Genomic DNA, 22,151 nt, shown 5'->3' with positions numbered 1-22,151 from the left:
GTTCCGACTATACGGTAGGTGCGATAGGACATCCCATCCGAGCTCCCGTAGCTTTTGGCGGGTCATCAAAGATATGTGAGGCCAACACCATTGACAAATTCTGGCCGCTTCTGGTCAATCGCCTGCTTCAAACGGTGGAGTTGCTCACAGTAGAGGACCGAATTGAGGCTCTAGCCATAGCTGAGCAGTTCATAGTGGATGATTCCCTTCCAAAACCACCAAACACACAGCCAAACTTTCCTGCGCTCATTCCGGGCTTGGCGATGGTTTGGGCCGACTCGCCGCGCTTCGACCACGATCTTTTTCACTTGAAGTTGTCGTACGTGATCCACTTTTCATCACCAGTCACCATCCGCTTCAAAAATGAGTCAAATTCGTTCCGTTTCAGCAGTGCATCGCAGGCGTTGATTCGGTCCAAGAGATTTTTTGCGTCAATTCGTGTGGCTTCCAAACATCTAGCTTTTTTTGGAATACAATCTTCTGCAAATGGTTCCAAACGGTTTTATGGTCTATACCCAGTTCCTGGCCAATCGAGCAAATGTTCACATGCCGGTCTATTTGGATGATTTCGACGATTTTATCGGTTTCTACGACGATTGGCCTACCAGTACGGGGTGTACCTTCGACATCCACTGCACCAGAACGAAATCAATCGAACCAACGCTGTGCTGTGCGAATCGTTACAGTATCAGGCCCATAAATTTAATAATTTTTTTCGGCCGCCTTCGGTGCATTTTTACCTCTCAGGTAGTAAAAACGTAAAATATGACGAATTTCTTGCTTGGTGGACTTCATCTTTGACGCGCTATAACTTGAGACTGAAACACACAATCACAACACTGTCAAAGAGACGCTTGTAGCGCAAATTATCTTCTTCAAATCGCCGTATAATATGACCCGATGCGATAAGTACAATACAAGATATGTTTAAGTGTCGCCATCTATGGATAAAATACGACATTTCTTTTTCCCCAACCCAATATATGAATATTAACTACTCAGAAATATTCTTTGTTTCTTTATCATCACAAGAAATCGTCTTCTGAATGTTTTGTGGCTTTAAGGAGTAATTTGGATGGAGTGTCAATATCCTTTTCATGAACGAGTTGCATCTATTATAATTATAAAGAACAGTTCAATTGCTTGACTATCATGTTATAAATTAGAGAAGGAACACTGAATTCTTAGAACTCTATTTACGTGGCTTCTCAGGAGTATGTAAAATTCCTTGGCGTTTAATTTCTAAATCTAGACTTGCTTGGTTTGAAATTAAACCGTCACCAAACCATTCAATCAACATTTTTAGAAAATCCCCCTTGTTCAGATTAAAGTTCAATGATGCTAAACACTTTATGAACTTTCCCTAGGTACCCAGCTCAAGTACACAAATAATAACCCACGTCTAGGGATAAATTAAAGCAAACTCGGTACGACTTTCAGCGGATTTAAAGCTAATTCCCGTCCTAGTTAAAAATTGAAGGGATATAATCCCATAACATTGCAGCAAAGCCTCCACATCAGAGCAGAATGATACAGCTCCACAATAAAGCCCAAAATAAAATGATAACTCCATAACAACATCAACGCATTTTTTGCTGAGAGAAAGTTCCAGTTCATTTCCTTTTAACTATGAGTTTTTTGCTGGGAACGATGATCCATGACGAAACAGTAGGCAGCCCGGAAAAGGGGACCGGCGAAAATAATAGGACTGATTTTAAGGAGACAATATGATTGGGTCATGAAAGCGAGCTGCTCGGAAGTGCTCAATAATTGATTGGCTGAATACTGCCTTGGAAGCAATACTAGCTGGCATCATTTGTATGTAGGACGACATGGGGAGCATGAATGAAACATAAAGTAGTGATGATAGCAGATAAGACTATTTTCCTACTGTAAGGGAAATGTTACATAGCGATATTTATAGGACAATTTTAAAAGCTGACAATGGCTCCGAATCAGAAGCAAAGTTGGTACAATCTGTTTCACAGCCATTAGTAAAACGCATTCTGAAAACAAATAGAATTTCTGACGAAAAAAAATGTGCCTCCATTCAAACGGCAGTGCAGACAGATAGGCTCCAACATATCGATCGGTATTTCCATTTTTAAACTTGACGAAAAATGATGGGCAAGTGGTGAAAGATAGGATTGATGTTTATATTAGGGGAAATCAATTATTTCAATTAATCTAAACTACATTCCTATCGAAGCAGGAGTGTTACGAAATTAGTGAAACCGTGGTGGTGTGTATAAATCACATTAACTTATATAGTGTCAATTATATGTAATAAGTTGACAACTACATATGCAAGGTCTTAGACAGCTCCTTTCTGGGGATTTATTATCAATTTACTATTTATATACCGCAGGTGGTAGACCAGTTGTACTGGAATATCTACCCTAACAGGAGGTCGATCTTACCGATTCTGGGGATCTTTTATTGCATGTGATTGATCCTTTTAGTCGGAGTTCGAGGGTTACAAAAAAACTAACCAACAAACAAAACAAAAAAATACCACTAACCCCAAAGGAAGGAAAACTTAAAACTACAAAACCAAGCTAGCGCAAATTAAGGAACTACAGTAGGATAACGAAACCCTCAATAACCAACTCAGGGTAGTTCATTTCCAGCGAAGCTAAAGAAACTGACTGGATCTTTCAAACAAGACGAGCGCCTAAGAAAAGAACGGTAGACTCGTCAATGGAAATCATTAGACATAGCCCCGCGAAAAACGCAACGAAACTGAAAATGAGGCCTCTTCCGCCAATTAATATTAGCGGGATCGATACGCACTAGAAGGTTAAAAGCTTACTATCGACAGCCATGATAAAGGAGTACTCAATAGTTGCTCTAAATAACAATGTTTGGAAAGTAAACACTGTAAACGCAGATGACTATTGGGCCCTCTCGAGGAAACTAAACATGGTACACGTATGAAAACAAAAACAACAGGCTTCCAAAGGTTATGTTTAGGGAACTTCGCTGCAGGTTTAAAAGGTTTTGTGTTGCTCTAAGTGAGGAACGCATGACAGCTTTGTGAACATAGTTAAAAATTCCATTGCTCTCTACTTTTCAAAGAGCTTGGAAAATAATAACCTCCACCATCACTTAAAATGCTCAGAGAAAACAAAGCGGCGGATGTGGACAGAATATCTGAGAAGCTGTTAAAACCAATGATTATGGAATGAATACCAAACTTCATGAACTTCTAAGCACTGTTTATTATTGCCACACTACGCTGGAAAACCAGCTCAAGAGTATCGTCTGCCTTATTTATAAAAAAAAGGCGAAAACTCTGCTGCGAGGACTATAAAGGGATGTAGTGGCTGTGTATGTGTTGTCAACAATAATCGAATGAAAACTAGACTGGAACACTGCTCTGAAAATATTGTTGACGAACATAAAGAAAAATTTCATAGTGATAAGGAAACGACTGATCAGATCAGTGAAACAGATACGGGAGAAGTATTGGTGTCCATAAAATGCTCGCCGTATTGATTACTCGGTGCAGGAAAACCGAATCAAAGCCTTGAAATGAAAATTAGTCAGATTAGCGGTCAAGTAAAGATACATAACCAACTAATAAGATGTTTCGCCACAGACTCCGGATTAAATCAAAGCGATGAACTAGCGGTGATCAAGGGGTAGTATTGGTCGTAGCGCAAAATGTGGGTTGATACCCGTGATGGAGTATAAAACCTGGGAAACGCCTGCTGTGTCAACACCAACAGTTCTACTACTAAACCCTATCTCCACCTCTACGTGGTGATCGCTGGGAGTCCTTTCTTAATGAAAACCTGCAGACAGAGAAGGATGAATGCGACTCTCCCGCGTCTAAAAATGGGACAAGCTCTACCAACTGGTCCTCAAGGTTTGGGGTTGTGTAGGGCTCCCTAGACGGAAAACCGAAGTAATAAAGCCACGAAGGGAGTCTCGAGGTAGACTGACAGCAAATGAACGAACGGTTTGCGCGTTTTCTCATACGCCCCCTGTACAGAAAAGGAGGTGCAAAGCAGATTGCCGATACGCTGTCCCAATATACGAGTAAAGCTGATGTAACGACGTTGTAAGAGTTGCGTTGAACAGGGACCGGTTTGATTGGGGGGAGCTACTTCACCATATATTAAAGTGATAAAGCATGCGCTCGGAGTAGGTTTTATAGTCAGGTGCAAAATGAAACCTGCTATTATCGACTATGAAGACATAAGTGAACGGCTATGCGCTCTGGGTTTGTGAAGAAAATTTCGAAAAATAAGCCTCGTTACCGCCACGCCCCTACTGGCGAAACTGCAGAGTCGGAGGAGGATACCTACTACGAGGCACTAGAAGGAACCCTCCAAGCCTGCCCCAGGTATGATATCAAAATCATACTTGGAGATTTTAACAGCCAAGTATGCGCGGAGTCCGTATGTAGGCGATACGTTGGCTCCCATAGCTTACACAAAGCTAGCCATGATAACGGACTGCGGACTATCTAACTAGCAGTGTCACACGAAATGATTGTAGTAAATATCTGGTCTGCGCGGAAAGCGGTCCACAAACGTATGTGGGCCTCTCCAGAGAGGACCACTTTCAACCAAATTGACTACGTGCTAATCGAACGTCGTTATCTCTCAGTCTTTATGAATGTCAGAGTATTTACGGGGGTCAATTAAACTCGACCAACCATCTCATTGACATGGTGCTCCGAGCTCGAATAACAATATCAATTCGAATCCCCTCTGACAATCAGGCGAGAGTCAACACTGAAGTCATTCATAACAGAGTCTTCCGTAGCATGAACGCCGGAATAACCGCAGCTAACAGAGGTATCGGAGATGAAGCATTAACAAATGATCGTCACAAGCACCTGAAAAAAAATTATCACTGGTACGGCCATAAAAATACTTAGCCCCAGTCGTACAAAAAGGATTAATGTGAACTAGTATACCGGACAATGCAGCATTTTCAAAGAATGCGGGCACGGGCAAAGACATCATGAACTTCGTCGAGTTCACAAAAACAACTTCACAGAAAGAAAAAGAAGCCTGGGAGGATCAACACGCATCCGCACCATGCCCGCAAGTTTTGCCAGCAAGTCAACAGGATAAAGTATTATACACCTCACCTGCTCATCCTGTCAAGGCAAATAGAAAAATTTGATTTCCGATAGAGTAGGCGTATTGGAACGATGATTTAAGTACCGTATTAACTGCTCAACAACCAAAATATTGGCGACTTGGAGGACCCACCAACTGAAGATGACGGACAAATGCTGCCACCACCAAGCAAGCAAGAAACAGTCCGTACATCGGCTGAAAAATCACAGGTAGGCAGGAAGCAATGGAATTACAGCCGAACTCCTTACATGTGGGGGTAATCAACTACACCAAGCGGTTCCATCAACTCATTCAGCAATTCAATGCTTAACCATTGGCAAGGAGACATTATCTGTCCTACACAGAGAAGGATGTCATGCATTGGAACAATTATAGAGGTATCACCTTGCTGAGTATCATGTATAAGATGTTATCCGGTATCTTGCTAGGCCAGATACCCCATAGGTCCAGAATATCATCGGCCCATACCAAATAGGTTCCACTCCATGGAAATTAGCAACAAAGGGATGCTCTGTCAAACATCCTCTTTAACCTGGCTCTGGAAAAAGTGATCCTCAATGTAGATGTCAATGCAAATGGCACCATCCTCTTCAAGCCCACCCAAGTACTAGTCTATACTGACGATGTTGGCATTGTGGGAAAAACGATCCGAGATATGCAAAGTGCCTTTAGCCAGATCGAGCAGCTGGCGCGAGATCTTGGCTGCGCACTAGCATCAAATGGCCGAACGACAACAATAAAAATTAGAGACTACAACTTTAAGACCATTGATCATTTCTACTATTTTGGGTCGAAAATCACAACCGAAAGCAGCTACGACGATAAAACCAAGTACGGTTGTTGTCAGCCAAAAGAATCATTTGGTCAAAGCTCTTACGGTACAAAACAATGAACTTGCCAGTCCTTATGTGTTCTTCGGAGATTTGGGTTCTTAGCAAGAAAATTTTCTTGCTAAGAACCCAGACACTTGGACTCGTTCAAGAGAAAAATTCTCTGAAGAATTTGGCCTCCCATATGTAGAGGAATGATTCTGTAGCCTACATAACGACGAAATTTATAAGCGGCACTGCGGCCGTCAGGTTGTGGATAAAATCCGGCTCAATTGATTGCGAGGGGCGGGTCTCCTAATCCGTATGGGTGAGGATGATCCAGCCTATGAAGGCAATATTGTGTGATGTGGCAGACCCTGCCCCAGATGGAGAGATGGCGGAGGTCAGGACGACAGACAACATTTAGATATATCGAATTGTCGATGTCTGGAGTTCCTTACTAACGCAGGCCTAAGCCGGATATCGGTTATTCGGCCGTTGATGATGATGATGACAAACTAACCTTAACATTATTTAATATCACTCTGGAGTAGATGCTGGGAAAAACTTACATGGACACGCTAATGTATGTCCCATATATTGGCCTTCGCGGGTGATGAAAATATCTTGGAACCATCGAAAAGGGGTGCGAAGGAGGCCCTAATGAGGTTTGCGAAAGTAGCGAAGGAAGTTGGTCTAAAAATAAACGAAGAGTAAACAAAATCAGAAGAGAGACTCCAATTAGATAAACCACGACACTGAGCGAGAACGACTTCGAACAAGCCGATAGTCTCTCTCAAAGTATAGCAAGGAAATAGACGAAATGAATATGAGCGACTACTTGGAAAACCCCGAAACAGATGGGAGGAATCAGTAGACAACGTAAATTATATGCCGCTCAGTTTCCGAAGTTGAAAAATGTGGTTGCTTAGAAGAGTGCAAAGAAAGACTTCAGGAAGTCAAGGATCGACATCGGACTCCACCACCTTAGAAGAAGGCGAATACGAGTGTAGAATTCACAGCCATGTATTTAAAGATGTATATGGTTACCGTTGATCACTAAATGGGGCATAACGCGTCAACGACATCTATGCGTCATCGTTACCATTTCATTCCCTACTGGACTCAGCAAGAACCTCGCATTCCGCAGGTGTGATCCGTGTATCTCAGGTAAAACTTAAAAAAGCAATTTTGTGGAACACCATCTGAAAAGAAGCAGGATTTAATTGACGACGACACTAAATCGCTTTTCTGACTGTCCAGCTAGAAGGCAGGGTCAGTGAATCGAGAAGACGACTAGAGGCAAACCATCGTGAAGGCTAAGGGTTGATCTGGCCTGTGAAGCCATTGAAGATGAATAAGAGGATTGTACGATATATGCAGTTAAGCAGGAGGCTCCACCAGGATTTTTTTTTAAAGTTCTAGCGGATCGACCACATTCAATAAATAGACATTTCAGGAATACCCAAAAAATTATTCAAAGAGCGGGTGGTCAGCTGAGAAAACGTTAAAAGTCTAACACGTATTATTATAATCAACTAGTGGGTGCACCCATTTAACGAAAGAGATTGGGTAGGTAGCGTTACGCTAGAGAAATAATTAGGTAGAACAGAAACTCATTGGGTTTTCCGCACTCACGTCGTTCGACCAAGGCAGCAACGAAACAGAAATCATACGTAACTACATCTATTTTAGGGAATATCGTAATCCTACGGAAAACATGTAGCACAAAACCCGACTGGACCTGCATTCTGTCGATCACCACCCGCGATTGTAAAGAGATATACCTTATGTTATGCATTAGACAACCATCGTCAAATTCTCAACAAAACTAGGATGGAATACAAGTAATAGTGAATCAGCCTTGGATCATTTTTTTTAAATGAGAGAATACTATCTGCGGTTAACAGTAAAGGAGTAACTAGAAACTAACTATAAAGGCAACAACAGGTTCTTCGCATCAGATACCGACGAAAAATTCACTTTAATTCACGCACGCCACAAACAGTATTTATTAAAGAACTACGGAATGGGGACTTTGTACTTATCGTTTTCGGAACCTGCATCACGAAATGTTGAGTTCCCATGCTGGTCATGTTCACATTCCCACCCTTTCAAAATTACTAATATTTCAAAATATTTTCTTTGCTAATTCTGCGGTCACAGGAAGTCAAAAGATAGAATGACCGAAATTTTTCGGAGGGTTTAAAATTCTATTATAATTTCGGACTGGGAAAAAAATTCCAGCTATCTGGTGGTTACTTGAATTATTGAGATGTTACCGAATTCTGGAATTTTTCGGGAGACAGGAATTACATTATTATTCCAAATTTTATACGAGCTTAAAAGCCATTCGTCTTTTCTATTGAACCAATAGTAACCACCTACTCCTTTACATAAATAAAAAAAGGTTTGAACCGTCCCAAAGCCTTCTGCTCTGGAATGTTGCCAAAAGTATGTAGTTGCAAGGAAGCAACTCATGTAATTCTTTTGAAAGCCTTTTTCCTCCAGCATGTTAATACCCCATCCTTTTCCTAGCGATAAAAATTGAATGCACAGGCTGTGGTGGGAATTCAGTAGAAGCACAGAATTTTCCTCGAAAAAGCCAATTCAGTTATTGCCTAGGAGCAGAAATATATTGTTCCCAAACTCCTGAATATAAGACTAGATCCCTAGGAATATGTAGATGATTGTCTACAAAGGAAAGTGGTATACTTTTGCATTCAGAGTGTTGCCAGTAATTATAAAATGCTAATTACAATGAATTTCGAGGATTTCAGTTTCCAGGAAGCGTCAGCAATAGCATATTTTTAATCGAAATATATTCAAGAGAATTCCGTTTCCATTAAAAACAGTCATTCCATAATTATCAAAATATAATTTGAAATCAACAAATCAAAGCACCGACACTGTTCCACCCAATAAAGGCAGCAGTCAATCTACTCCTACAAACAAGACAAAATCCTGATCGATTGAAACGGAAATAAGTCAGCTCGAATCTCCTTCCATTTAGATTTCCATCATCTTTTTGTATCTATTTACCTCTAAAATTGACTACCGGACAACTTGTCGTTATCGCTGCCGTCGCCGTGGGATCAAACATCTGATCAGGCCCGGTAGGAAGCCCAAGAGTACATGGAAAGCTGGGCGGAGGGGAGAAGACCACTCGCTCCCACGGGCAATCCACTAGCAATCAACGTTGAAATTTCTTATCAACAAACGAACGGACACTGCAAAATGAAACCACTGCACCGTACTGCACTGCACTGAATCGGTTTCCGGTCGGATGCAATTTTCACTTTTCACCACTCTACTGCGCTTCGCGAAAAGCCGCTACCGAGAGGCGCTACGGGTGCATCCCGGTCCTCATTCATATTTCATCTTATTTACAACCTGCACTTTTTGCAGCCCTAGCACACGAAACTTACGAATGCCACCACGATTCACCGATACCACTCGATAACGACGCTGAGATGGAATAGGTGCTCAACGAAAAAAGATACTTGTGTATCTCCGCCGTTACATATTATATCAGCTGCACACTTCTAAGTATTTGCCACGTATCTGTAGAACACCTGTATCTGAGTACTCGATTAGCACATATTTCACATCACTGCATCTAAATCCAGAGCACAGAGAAGGAGCAGGTGAATGTATCTTTGCTGGACCGTTATGAGATAAGCTGCGATAAGCTTAGAACACGACCGTTACGCACTGAAGAAAAACACCAACTGAAAGATACTGGTTGCAAACGCAAATTTTATCTAGAGTCGATGGAAGAAGAAAATTCTCCTGTAAAGCTTACAAATTTTCCGAAAAGCTTCCACTGGAAAATATCTGTTGAGGGCAACCTGTTGGATACCATGTGGTGAGTCTAGAGTGGTTTTCAAACTGTTGCTTGCTATAAATTACGCTGACTGCAGAGAAAATATGCAATTTCAGCTAAATTTTGAAGATTTGATGGATGTGTCACTATTCGAAGTTATGGTAGACAATTTCCGATATTTGTACTATCAGCGCAGGCTGATCACTGTTCAATACCCGCCTTCAAAACGCTCCAGAACTCAACTTTGTTTGTATACACCTGGACTGGAAGTACTAGCCGACAGTGTGAAAGGAATTTACCTTACTTTAGAAGGAACGACAGGTGCCTTTGGAAAGCTTAAATACTGAAGGCAAACCAGAGGAAAGTTTACAGATGTTCTGTGAATTGTTTCCGAGAGAAATTTCTTTCAAGTTCCAGTCACATCACTGAACTATGAAGTTCATTATTAATTACTAAATAATTCAGAACTATAAATACCTGAAAGTAAATTACTAATGGTCATAATCATTACAACAGAATACTGGCCGTTATTGAGCAACAGGTATTCAGCAAGGGGAGATACAATTTATGGCTCATACGCAACTTGGAAGAATTCAGGTGAATTGGGGAGAAAATTTCATGGAACGATGTTGCGTTGAGTCAAAATATTTGGTAAGAAATTGACTCGTTTAATAATCGTTTGAAGAAGTCGGCGCAGTTTATTGATTATTCTGATTATTCTTACACGTAACCTGTTGTCGTGAGACAGAAATAAAGAGAACAACAAACATTCAGGTATCGAATACCTAAAGGTATGCGGCTGGGAATTAACAGTTGCAAAGACAAGATACTTGTTTTTCATAGAAGGTAGAAAACATTCTGAAGCAGAACAGACTCACTTATTACCTGCTGTTTTGGGCTTGAGGTGTTTTCGTTGTGTTTCAAAAAATATATCAGCCATACATGATTGAAAGTCAATAACCATCCAAATAAAACGCGATGCATTTGAATTGGAGTGAGTGGGGAGGGGGATTTGTATACATATGTTAACAGCCAAAAATGTGCTAATATTTATATTTTTTTTTGTACATAAGCTTTATACTTCAAATATTTTAAATGACATGATTTTAATTAAGAATATACTTACAAATGTTGGAATATCGAAAAGAAGGACCCTTTGGATATAAAGGCTCTGTATTTATATTGTATGCACGTTTATCCATTCACACATACCTAAAATCCGACGGTTTAAGGCTAGTATGAGAACCAGCGTGGTAGGCCGCATGGTATGGTATACTACGATCGAAAACTGGGAACACACTCTGAATTACAACTTACAGCTCTGCTACTAAATCCTACTCTCATCCCCACATAGTTACCGTGGAGCAATTCATCTGCACCTAACGAGAGATAGGTCCGGCGAGTTCCTTCCGCCGGAAAACAAGGTCTTATGCCATATCTGGCTGTAGGTATAAAAAGCTACGACAAGGTCAACCTGAAAATAATACTCTCCCACGTCTCCGACCACGATACCATCCCTAACTTAAAATTCGCCAACAAAAAAGGTCATAGCACATCACATGCCCTCCTCGTCCTCAAATTTGACCTCTGCAAAAATCTCAATAACAACATCCCTACTCCTACCTGCCTCCTAGACATTCAGAAGGCCTTCGATTCCGTATGGCACGAAGGCCTTTTATTCAAGCTTTCCCATATTTTCAAATTTCATCCCCACCTTTGTCGACTTATCCTTAACTTCTTCTCCAACCGTCAATCCTAAGTTAGACTCCTTGACTCCTTATCAGTAGCCCCGGCAGGCATCCCACAAGGCTCGGTCCTCTCGGCAACCCTTTTGTCACTCTACATTGCAGATATCCCTCTGCACCATTCCACTACAGCTCCCTACTTAGTCAAAATTCCCCAGTATGCCGATGACCTAATACTCTATACCCCATACAGAAATATCCGTGCCGCCCAATCCCGGTTAAACCTCTCCATCTAATCCCTCAACTCCTACCTCATCTCCTGGAAACTCCTCCTCAATCCATCGAAATGCCGAGCATCGAAGCAGGGCAAAAATCACGTTTAAGATGACCTGTGATATTTCCGACCTACTCATCAAGATCGGCCAAACTCCTAGCCTCGCCGTTACCTCTACAAAACTCCGGCTTCTCTCCCATTCCTCAGGTTAATTCTCTCCTTGCCAACACTACAAGCGGTCTTAAATCCTTATGGCCCATCCTTAATTCCAAGTCCTCTGTCCGTCCTGACGTTAAGCTCTACTACTACAAGCTGCTAATACGCCAATTAATGACGTACGGCTTTGTAGCCTGGTGCGACCTAACCTCCCACCAAATGGAGCGCCTACGAGCTAACGAAAGGAAATTCTTCCAAATATCCCTAGACCCATTTCATCCCCGTTTCAACCAAGCTGTCTATAACCGGGTCAACTCGACCCATTTAGATGTTTTCCTCATTAAATCCCTCATAAAGTTCCTTTATCAACCCCGGAACCATGAAAACAGCCTAGTCCGAGATTCCATCTACTCACACATCTCTCCTCCCTATCCCCCTTTTAAAACCCATGTCCTCCCTTCCGACATCTTAACCCTACATTCCTTAGGTCGCGTTTATCGTAACGGTAGGCTACTCTATTACAATCGCCCCTATGATGAACATCAGTCTGATCTTGTTTACTTCATCTCCCAATAGTTCTAACCCTCCCCTTGGGCATCCTTCTCCCATCCCTTTACCGGTTATTTCTTCTTCCTACGCAGTCTTCATTTTATGGGGGGTTTTTCCTAACTTTCCCCCACTAGCTTGTAAGCTTAAATTAAGTCAATCTGTATTCTTCTTATTAAGCTTTCTTTCTAGATAAGACTAAGTCGTTAGAAATAAGTTCTAGTGTTAAGATATAGCCTTAAGCTCAACTTTGTAAAAAGAGTATAATAAATTGAATGTGTGAACAAAAAACCTGAAAATAAACCTAGCGAGCGCAACGTACGCGGCACACTTTAGGCTTACGATTGTAGCATTCTATTACCTGTGTACGCACATCTCAGAGAATGCTCAATATTTCGTCACCATTAGGTTGGTTATGTAGGTGTTCAGATGGACCATACTTGATTAGCACTGATCCGGCTCTGAGCGGATGGCACTTGCGCCAAACCTCCTGCTTGCATAGATAACCATGGGATCACTTAGTGACTACACACCTGAAGATTGATAAAAGCTTGATGGGAATAATACGAAAAATACCGGAAGAAATAATAACGACGAACAGAAATTTACGAACGACAAAAATCCCTTCGAAAGGAGTTTTAAAATTCCAAGATTACTAAAACAACCTCACAACGGAGCGTCAGCGAATGCGAACTCCAAATACCATTGAACGTGGATATGGAAATGAACTTAGTCATCGAAGGGAGCAGTTTCCATAAACCTGGTAACTAGGAAATTGGTCGAGATGCTGGAGAACGGAAAAAGACGTTGATAGTATTGCAGCTCTCTATAAATTGAGGGAGATTGAGTTGCGTGACGAGATTTAGAAGAATAGCTCCTCACAGACAGCTCCCGGGTTAAGCGCCTCCGTGGTAGAGAGGAAGAATATCTCGAATGAAAATTCCTCGAACCGGAGACGCATACAGGAAATGACACCCAAGCCGCGAATGCAAATGTTACAAAACGGCGGAAATGTCGTCTGCGGATAGACTGTGCAGCATAAAAACCGACCCCAAATTGGAGGAAATGGGCAAAATGCCGTCTAAAACTAGAAGAACTCAAAACAGGAATCTATTGCTTAAATTTATCGAAACAGGAGAAAATCAAATGGGTTCAAAAGAAGGTGTACAAACAGAATTTAGAAGGATGTCGATAAAATTACTACCAAGGACCATAGTCGCGATGATTCACTCTCAATTCGAAATCGGGGAAGCAATAACCATAGAGACGGTGTCTTTGCGAAAAACGTATGGCAACACACAAAATGCAACACTTGTCCTTCCTGCTGAAAGCGTGAAAGAGCATTTGGAAGCAGGAAAAATAATAATAGACTGGGTTATCTGTCGCACCCGTAAACATGTGAGGATTATAAAGTGCTTCAGCAACTGATTACTTGAAACACTGACGGATCCCTCACAGCAGAGGGAGCGGGTACCGGTGTCATTGGTCCAAGGAAAATGTACTCGGTGCCAATGGGTAGGTATACTAGCATATACCAGGCAGAAATATACGCCATAAACAGATGTGCCCCCTTTAATCTCCAAAGGAACAGGGGGTAGAACATTGCTATTCTCACCGATAGCCAAGCAGCGATCAAGGTACTTAGGTCCAACCAGATGGACTCTAAACTGGTATGGGAATGCCTTGAGAGACTGAATACACTCGGCTCGTCCAACAAGGTCTAGATACTTTGGGTTCCAGGCCATGCTGGATTGGAAGGCAACGAGGCAGCGGATGAACTAGCCAAGAAGGGAGCAAGGACGCCTTTATACGGGCCAGAACCCTTCTGTGGAATTGGAAACGGTTTCATTGCTATGACACTAAGAAATGAAGGGGAACGGTTGAAGGAACTATACTGGGCGGGCCTACCAGGGATGGAGCAGTCCAGGGTGCTTATTGGGGGATACGAACCCATACGCACAAAGAATTGCTTAAACCTCACCAAAAAGAAATTCCGAATCATAGTGGGAATTCTTACTGGTCACTGTCGTCTAAACTATCACATAGGTAAGCTAGGGATATCTACAGACACTGCCTGCAGGTTTTGTGCGGAGTGTGATGAAACCTCTATATACGTCCTGGGGCAGTCTCCGGCACTTGTGCAAAGTAGGTCGAGGCATCTGGGAGAACACTTAATACCAGATGCAAAGCTGAAAGGCCTGGGAGTAGGGAACATACTAAAGTTCCTGACGGTTATAAGCTTACTTGAGATACTATGATTAATAGGTACACTATAACCAGTAAAAGGGGCCCAATAGTTCGTTAAGGACACGGTCCGACTTTTTCTTAACAGAATAATAATAGAAAGTGCTTCAAATGTCAAAGGGCAGACAGGCCGCTATGCGATCGATTAGAAGGTTATGTCCGACCTAAAATAAATGGCATCAACTTTTACAGTTGCTATGAAATCACCAACAGTGATCATCAGGCAGTAGTGTTTGGAATCAAGGAGCACAGAATGGTGCAGAATCTCAAACTGACAGGTCCAAAATGAAAGGATAACCTCTCCGATAAAGATACGTTTGACTTGGTGATGAATTCTGCTAATATGAACCAAGGATTAGAAGAGAAGTTGACCAAACAGCTAATTCAGTTTGTTGTCAACGCGTGCAATACTGCAATGCCCAAAAGATTTCCCGGCAAAAGAAGTTCACCATGCGAAGGGTGCAGTGACGAAATAAAGACGCTGGGCAAAATATCTGCAAGCCCGAAAAATTACTCAATGTTTAAAGAAAAGATTTGACTTCTAAGAGTTGTTCTCAACATTCAAACAATCGAGACACGATTTATAGAAAGGGACCAAACAAAGCAAAAACAAAAAACTTTAAAACTCCTGCAACGAAACTGACGTAAACCCCTGGGCACAGCGTATTGGGTAGTGATATCTAAAATAAAGTGGAAAAAATCACCACAAATAACTTGTCTGACAATGCTGGCATCGATGGTGAAGACACTATTCCCGCAAAGATCGAACACAGTCATCGAAGCAATCGGTGCAGCTGGTTTAGAAACCATACTGCGTACCACTGAAGATGAATTGTTCCAGGTATGCAACAAAATAAATTACAAGAAAGTACCGGCACCTGATTGCAAACCCAATAAAGCAGTGAAAGCTGCCACCTACGCGAGACCAGACATGTTTATAGAAGCAATGCGAAAATGCCTCGATGAAGGGATGTTCCCTAAAAAATAAAAGTGATCTTGTCGGGAGAAATCCATATTTGCCTACGGATATCTTTCTTTGGAAGCGTCTTCATTGAGGTTTCATGCAAGCTATTGGAGTCAGCGTGTCACCTGAATTCAGGCTCCGTCCTTAGTTAGCTCCTAAAATTTTGTATGTTTTTGATATCATATCTGGGGTACGCTTAGCAGTGTCGTAAAAGGTATCCTTCCCCGACTCTGCAGTCTGCTCTGCAGGGCTGAGAACGTTAATGAGGCTTACGTTTCGGACTAACATCTGCTAACCTACTTGGGTCCAGTTCTGCCGGAATTTTAAGGGAGGAAGTCCCGTCATCTGGTTTACGTCGTTGTAAACGGACTACCATCGATATCTCTGTTCGTTGATAGTGTGTAATCCTCAAGTGTTGCTCTTTAAAGTTGAGCTAAAGTTAATAAAGTAACATCAAAAAGAAGTCAATGCTTACCAGCAAAATGTAGGTATCCAACTATGTAATTAAAATCCGATTCAATCTCGAATCTTTTACATCTAAAACTTTATTCACCCCACAATCCTCCGACTACTCTTTGACTCATGAATTAAACGTGAACGTTCATTTACATTTGGTTACGGGCTAATTACATTACTCCAGTGCATACATTTCGCCATGGTGACATTTTCTTTCTAGATCCAATTAAGATACAATTTACACAGTGGGCACCGCTTTGTCTCGCCATTCATGCCCGTTTATTGCTTGCTCACTCAAATACAAAATGTACTAAATAAACATTTCACTTGTACAAAATTAATTAAGTTGAAAGTGTTTATGCTTTTCTAATTAGCGGTTCCGTCTGGGGTAGAAAAAGCAAAGAATCTGTGGGTCAGACCACGGCGACTAGTATCCAACTCAAGTTTCTGCTAGTTCGAGTTGCTTCCACTTTGTGAACTAATTTCAAGAAAGTTTTCTGGTTGGTTGACGCAACAAGTTCGCTTGGAATAGACGAAAACTTGTTAGCATAGGTTCTAGCCGGTGTTCTGTTAATAGTTTTGGTACACAGATTGCACAGACGAGATGAGTGCTAACTGCAGATTTATATTCGTGCAAGGTTATCTATAATTTACAGACTTATCTATATATATATTTCTTTCATACATGTGTAGATACTCAAGTATCGATTGATTTCAGGTTCGGCAGCAATGACAAAGCACGTTTTCTACTTTCTTTAATTAATTTCACTTCAGAAGGGATGATTGGCGGGCCTACTGTTTGCCTCATAGTGAACAAGCGTTCAATGAAAGGGAGCATGCTTCTTAGAACATCTACTTGTTACGAATTTCCTTGAATAAAGTGAACTATCAACAGAAATAAAACTGGGGAACACACTTTTATTAATAAGATGGCTGAGCTATGAAGCAAAAAGGACAAGTTGAGCAAAAATTATTGAGCAATATGTAGGATCGGTTTGTACATGCTCTTGGACGAGTGGCGCTAATGTGCAAGCTGACATACTTAATATACATGCTTAGATAACACTAAGTTCTACGTTGGTACTGATGGATACCTTAGGAGCTTATTGCAAATAGTAGATATGTTTAGCCCTGATATTAAGATAGAATTTAGCCTAGACAAGTGCTGAATCCAATCCCCTCTCCCCCCAAAGGTCATCATAAGCTTCATATCGGACATAAGATTGGTGACCTCCACATTCACAAGCTATAATCGAAGCAGACTTATATATATATCTATATATTCTGCAAACGTTCAGCGGCCGATACGGGCGGCTATATTCAAATACAGAATGAATCACCCAAATTCTGCAGTAGAGCGGATAAACCTACCTCGTGACATCGGAGGCAAGGTTGTGGTTGAGATTGCGGCGCAACATCGCCACCAAGTAGAATCTATACGCACTTATTCTTACAGCAAAGAAAAAGCGAATTCCCGGCAGTTTGTAAGGAAGATTGCGGGCTGACTCCACTCAACTTGAAGGATCAATCTTTTAATTGTCTCAGCGAATCAATGGGTGGAAGTCGAAAGCAATGCACGGTGAATACGTGAAATGCCTTTGGTAGCCATTTGTCAATCTACATTTAGGGAACAGATGGCTATGTGCTAGACAGCTCTGCTGAGACGAAGGGATTCGTAGGAATATGTCCAGTTTACTTATATGAGCTGTAAGCAGCACTCGATACTTGGAAAAATAAGAAAAGGAAGTAAAGTAAAAGTTTACAAATAAAATGCCCCACTCCTTTAGAACTGAACGGTAGGTTGACAAGAACAGTGGCGAGGTTTACAACAAACTGACCCGTCAGCTTTTTTTTATTCAGGAAAATGTCCATGCAAAAATCACTCTCTTCGAAGCACCCAAAGCAGTTCCAACCAACCATTGGGGCTCGTATACACTGCCCGTTCGCAACGACGAAAATGGTGGGACGCGGTTTCCCGGACAAACCTCCCTTTCCACCCCGGACCCTGTCTTGGTTCGAAACGCTCCACTTGCGCGACGCTACAAACCCTTAGAAACCATTTACGGCTGCAGCAACATATTCGACGTTGGACGCAATTATAGGATACAGACGGTGGGCAGTCAAGCAAAATAAACCGCCCCACGTGACTCCACCAATCTTTAACTAACGAATTAAATTTAACATTTTGAAATTCTTAGTCAGAAGCACGGTCAAAAGTATTCTGTTCCGCCAGCTGATAGCCAGAATTAATGCCCAGACCTTCTTACCTTCACCGCCGCCGATAAAATTTCGGCGATCACCAAGTCGCAATAACATTTTTTATAAACTTATACTCACTTTTACTACTTAAGTTTAAACGGGAAATATATTAACTCAAATCTTCTTAAATTGGCGCTCTATTTGGTACTTTTCTACCACAGAAACTTCACACACTAAAAACACGTTGCAGCTTCCATAACTCTACTTCCTAGTACTAGATCAGCCAACTTCCACCGTTGGAATCCAGTATTCGTATGCACAATATTTCGCTTTAGCCAGAAACAAGCGTTAGTACTACAATTCATCGTAAACAACAGGATTAAATCTATGTGCAAATAACAACAAAAGACGTTAGCGATCGTTTTCAAAATGTTAAAAAAATCCCATATTAATCTGGAAATCTTTAAATTAATTTTAGGGATTTTTGAGTAATTAAAGGGTGAAAGTTGAAGTTTTGAAGTTAATATTTCTAAAATAATTAGATGCTAAGTAAGAGAAAAGGGACACGGAGAACGAAATGGATGTTAAGAAGCCACGCACACTACAGCCTTTCACTCAGATGACCACTGTTCCAGTGAAGGTAGTTGACGACACGTTGGAGGAATCGCTACAACAAGTTTGATTTCTTGGGATTTCATTAAATCGCTTAATTGGTTAAGCAATTTCATCAGTTCTGCTATTTGCTCCGGCAGGGCTTTATTCTCTGCACGGCCGCCTTATTTTCACACGAGGGATCGGAGTTTTCGATATCCCCGGAACTGGATCGCATGGTCGCCTCCTCTTCCATCCTTTGGGGCACTATCAATGAGTTGAATTTCTTCTTCACCGCTTTCATAATTTAACAAGATGATAGAGAAATATTTAACTTCCGTTGAGAAATAGAACATATGTGATGCCTGAAAATTGTTGGTGCCGTGTCTGCGTCGGATGCCTGCCTACAATTTTCCATGTAAGGTGGTTGCCAACGGTTAAAAAATTGTAAGGACGATAATTTAGGCAGGGACGACTTAGTTCACATGAATTGCAGTTCAAGTAAATCCTTATTAAGAGACAAAACGGCCGAATTGGTCGACTGCTGCAGGCAGAGTGTGTGTAAGCCCGAAAACGTATGTTAAGTGTGCGGCATCTAGAAAGAAGCACGCTCCCATTATTTTTTATTAAGTACTTGATTTTTGCCAAGAGGAAAACCTATTTCAGTAAACTCAATAAAGGAAGTATCAACATTCAAAGTAAATTAACTTAATATATCTATCAACACAATTTGACTTAAACGCTCTAAAAGTTTTGTTAATAAAATTAATTTGCTTCTTGCTTTATCAACTCCCTCAGCTGAAACGTAACAAAACGTCAAAGTCATTCCTGCTTGTCGTAAGAGATGAGAAACAGGGATAGAAATTTGTGGGCTAGAAACCTGCGAATTTCGAAACTTTACCATTACTCGAACGTCAACAACGCCGCGGATAAGGGCTAACCTCATGCTTTGGGTACTGAAATAGGAACGATGATTGGTTCCTGGAATGTGCCCACCCTCCTCTACAACGGCATCGGGATTGATCACTTTGCGATTAGCTCTACATCTATGAGTTGTCTCCTGAATGTGTCTAACAAGAGAGGCGTTCACATCGGCCTTGAAATGGATCACTATCTAATGATCGTTTTAGTTAGCTTGCATGTTGTTTCCGTTGCTTCGTTAGAAAGCTGCCACCTCTCAAGTTCAACATCTTTCACTTGTATGATTTAGCTGTCGCCCGACAGTGGGCTTGACAGGCTCCCTCCGAGTTATTCATCGCTGGACCAGAATGGCTTCCGCTCCGGATCCTTCTACATTAACCACATAAGCTATGGCTTCTTTGCTCAAACCCTTTGACTATACAGTTGAGATTTGTTTACTCTTTCACCTAGATTTGGAAAGAGAGATGACTAGAGTTGGACTGAAGATAAACACCAACAAAACCAAGGTTCTCAATCTAACGGGTCATCGTACTCTCCCTACCTGCACTAATGGGCAGTGAATTGAAGGCATCAATCGCGTTTATGTATAGAATCAGAGTTGCATTGTTGACTATGCCTTGGTGCAGAACAGTAGAGAAGACGTGCGGATATCTCGGAAAGGTGAGCTGAAGCGCATTTCAGCGTAGGTTTGGTTGAAGCGCTATACCCCACCAAGAGGTGAATAGCAACTATATATGCATATATATATGCATGTGTATATATTTATCAAGAAGGAGGAGGGTCACGAACGGATACAGGATATCTAACACTTCTGTTGAGTTAATAACAACGGATAATTGCCCTACCACGATCCGAAAAGTAAAGTTTAAAGTGTAGCGGGAGTATAAAAGCAGCTTCGTGTCTCTGTTGGGTTCATTAAGGTAGTGCCCTCCCACCACTCGTCTTTGTTCTTGTTATGGACACTTTCATTCGGGACACCCAATCCAACCAATGGAGAACTGCGCTATGAAATTGCTTCACGCATTAGCGTAATCTGGATGAAGTGGTGTTCCACAACTGGTGATCTTTGTGATCTATTTTCTGAGTGTTGGCCGACTATGCGGTAATGGAGGCGAAGATTCTGAGTTGGATTTGGGGCGTGAGATGTATTGATTACATCCGAAGTGAAGATATCGGCGATCGATATGAGATTGCACCGATCGTGGGAAAACTGGGGGAGAGGCATCATCGATGGCATGCTCACGAAATTCGCGCCAACGAGAGTTCACTTGTCAAGATTGGTCTGAACATCGAAGCTAATGGTAAGCGACTAAAGGGCCGCCGAAATAATGGTGGTTTAATACGCTGGATGGAGATTTAAAAGCCTCGAGATTGCATCTAGATCATCATTTGATAGAACGAAATGGCGAAACCGATCACGACGAGCCGATCCCGCTGGTAAACGGGACAAAGGCTGCATGAAAAGAAGAAGAAGAAGGAGCAGGTTAGGCTTCCCTGGAGAAAGCTAAAGGACATTTCGTCAAACTGGAAACGAAGGCGTCTTAGCATTTTGGACGCGTTTCTTCGATTTAGGGGATATTAGCCACCATATATTTGTCAAGAAAACTAAAACATAAAACATGTCTGTCTAACTAGCACCTCTTGCAGAAAACAATCTGAACAAAAATCGTCCTTAAATGTATCTGTATCCTGTGGGATTCCCCTTTCAATCTATCACACGGTAATGTGTGCAAACGATAAATTCGTTAAGTTGATTGTTTCGAATCATACGGCATCTACGTGTTCCATTCCATCCCTGGTGGTTGACAGCACCACTGCCAAAAGCGATAAGCCTCTCTGATGTTGTTAACGGACTTTCAACATTGTATCCCCCCAATTCATTCCATAGGCACACCGATTCTTTCGCCCCGAATCAAGGAAGAATGAGTAAAGGAAAATAAATACATTCTGCTTGTCTGCATACATTTAGTCGCATACACCGTGTTTCTTATGAAACCTGATAGTGTCATGAAAACAATTGATGAAACGATTAACGATAAACGCTCAGTTATTCATTTGTTAAATTCGTAAAAAGCAATCGAATCGAACATATTTGCCACCCTCCGTTATTACTTAGGGTGCTACTCTATCCATCTTCGAAGGAAAATGGGACGATTATGCAATAATTCTCAATGAATTATTGAGGAAAACATTGAAGCTCTAATGTCAGTGTCCTACATAGGTTATTGTAATTCCAAAAGGTATTAACACATGCTCCCTCCTTTTTTGTGTGGGGGCTTACGTAAACAATTTTCACATATAAAATTCTATGATATTTTTAGAAAGTACTTCCTTTGGATTCACCTCAGTCAGAACTCTCCCCTTTCCTTATGGGTTCCCAA

At 41.5% G+C, this 22,151-nt stretch overlaps 1 protein-coding gene across 2 annotated transcripts in view; it reads right to left on the bottom strand.

The window, feature by feature from the left end:
* Positions 1 to 9,612, bottom strand: part of LOC119649701 (adenylate cyclase type 6) — a 518,692-nt gene extending 509,080 nt beyond the window's left edge. For both annotated transcript variants that reach the window (XM_038051969.1, XM_038051970.1), the window contains exon 1: positions 8,951 to 9,612. The gene's annotated coding sequence lies outside the window, so the exon portion shown is untranslated. The remainder of the gene's footprint in view (positions 1 to 8,950) is intronic.
* Between the last annotated feature and the right edge of the window lie 12,539 nt (positions 9,613 to 22,151).

Source organism: Hermetia illucens, chromosome 2 (genome assembly GCF_905115235.1).
Source record: "Hermetia illucens chromosome 2, iHerIll2.2.curated.20191125, whole genome shotgun sequence".
In the NCBI taxonomy this organism is placed as follows: Eukaryota; Metazoa; Arthropoda; class Insecta; order Diptera; family Stratiomyidae; genus Hermetia; species Hermetia illucens.
The sequence above is the reverse complement of the archived record's forward strand: the minus strand, read 5'-3'. Positions and strand labels throughout refer to the sequence as shown.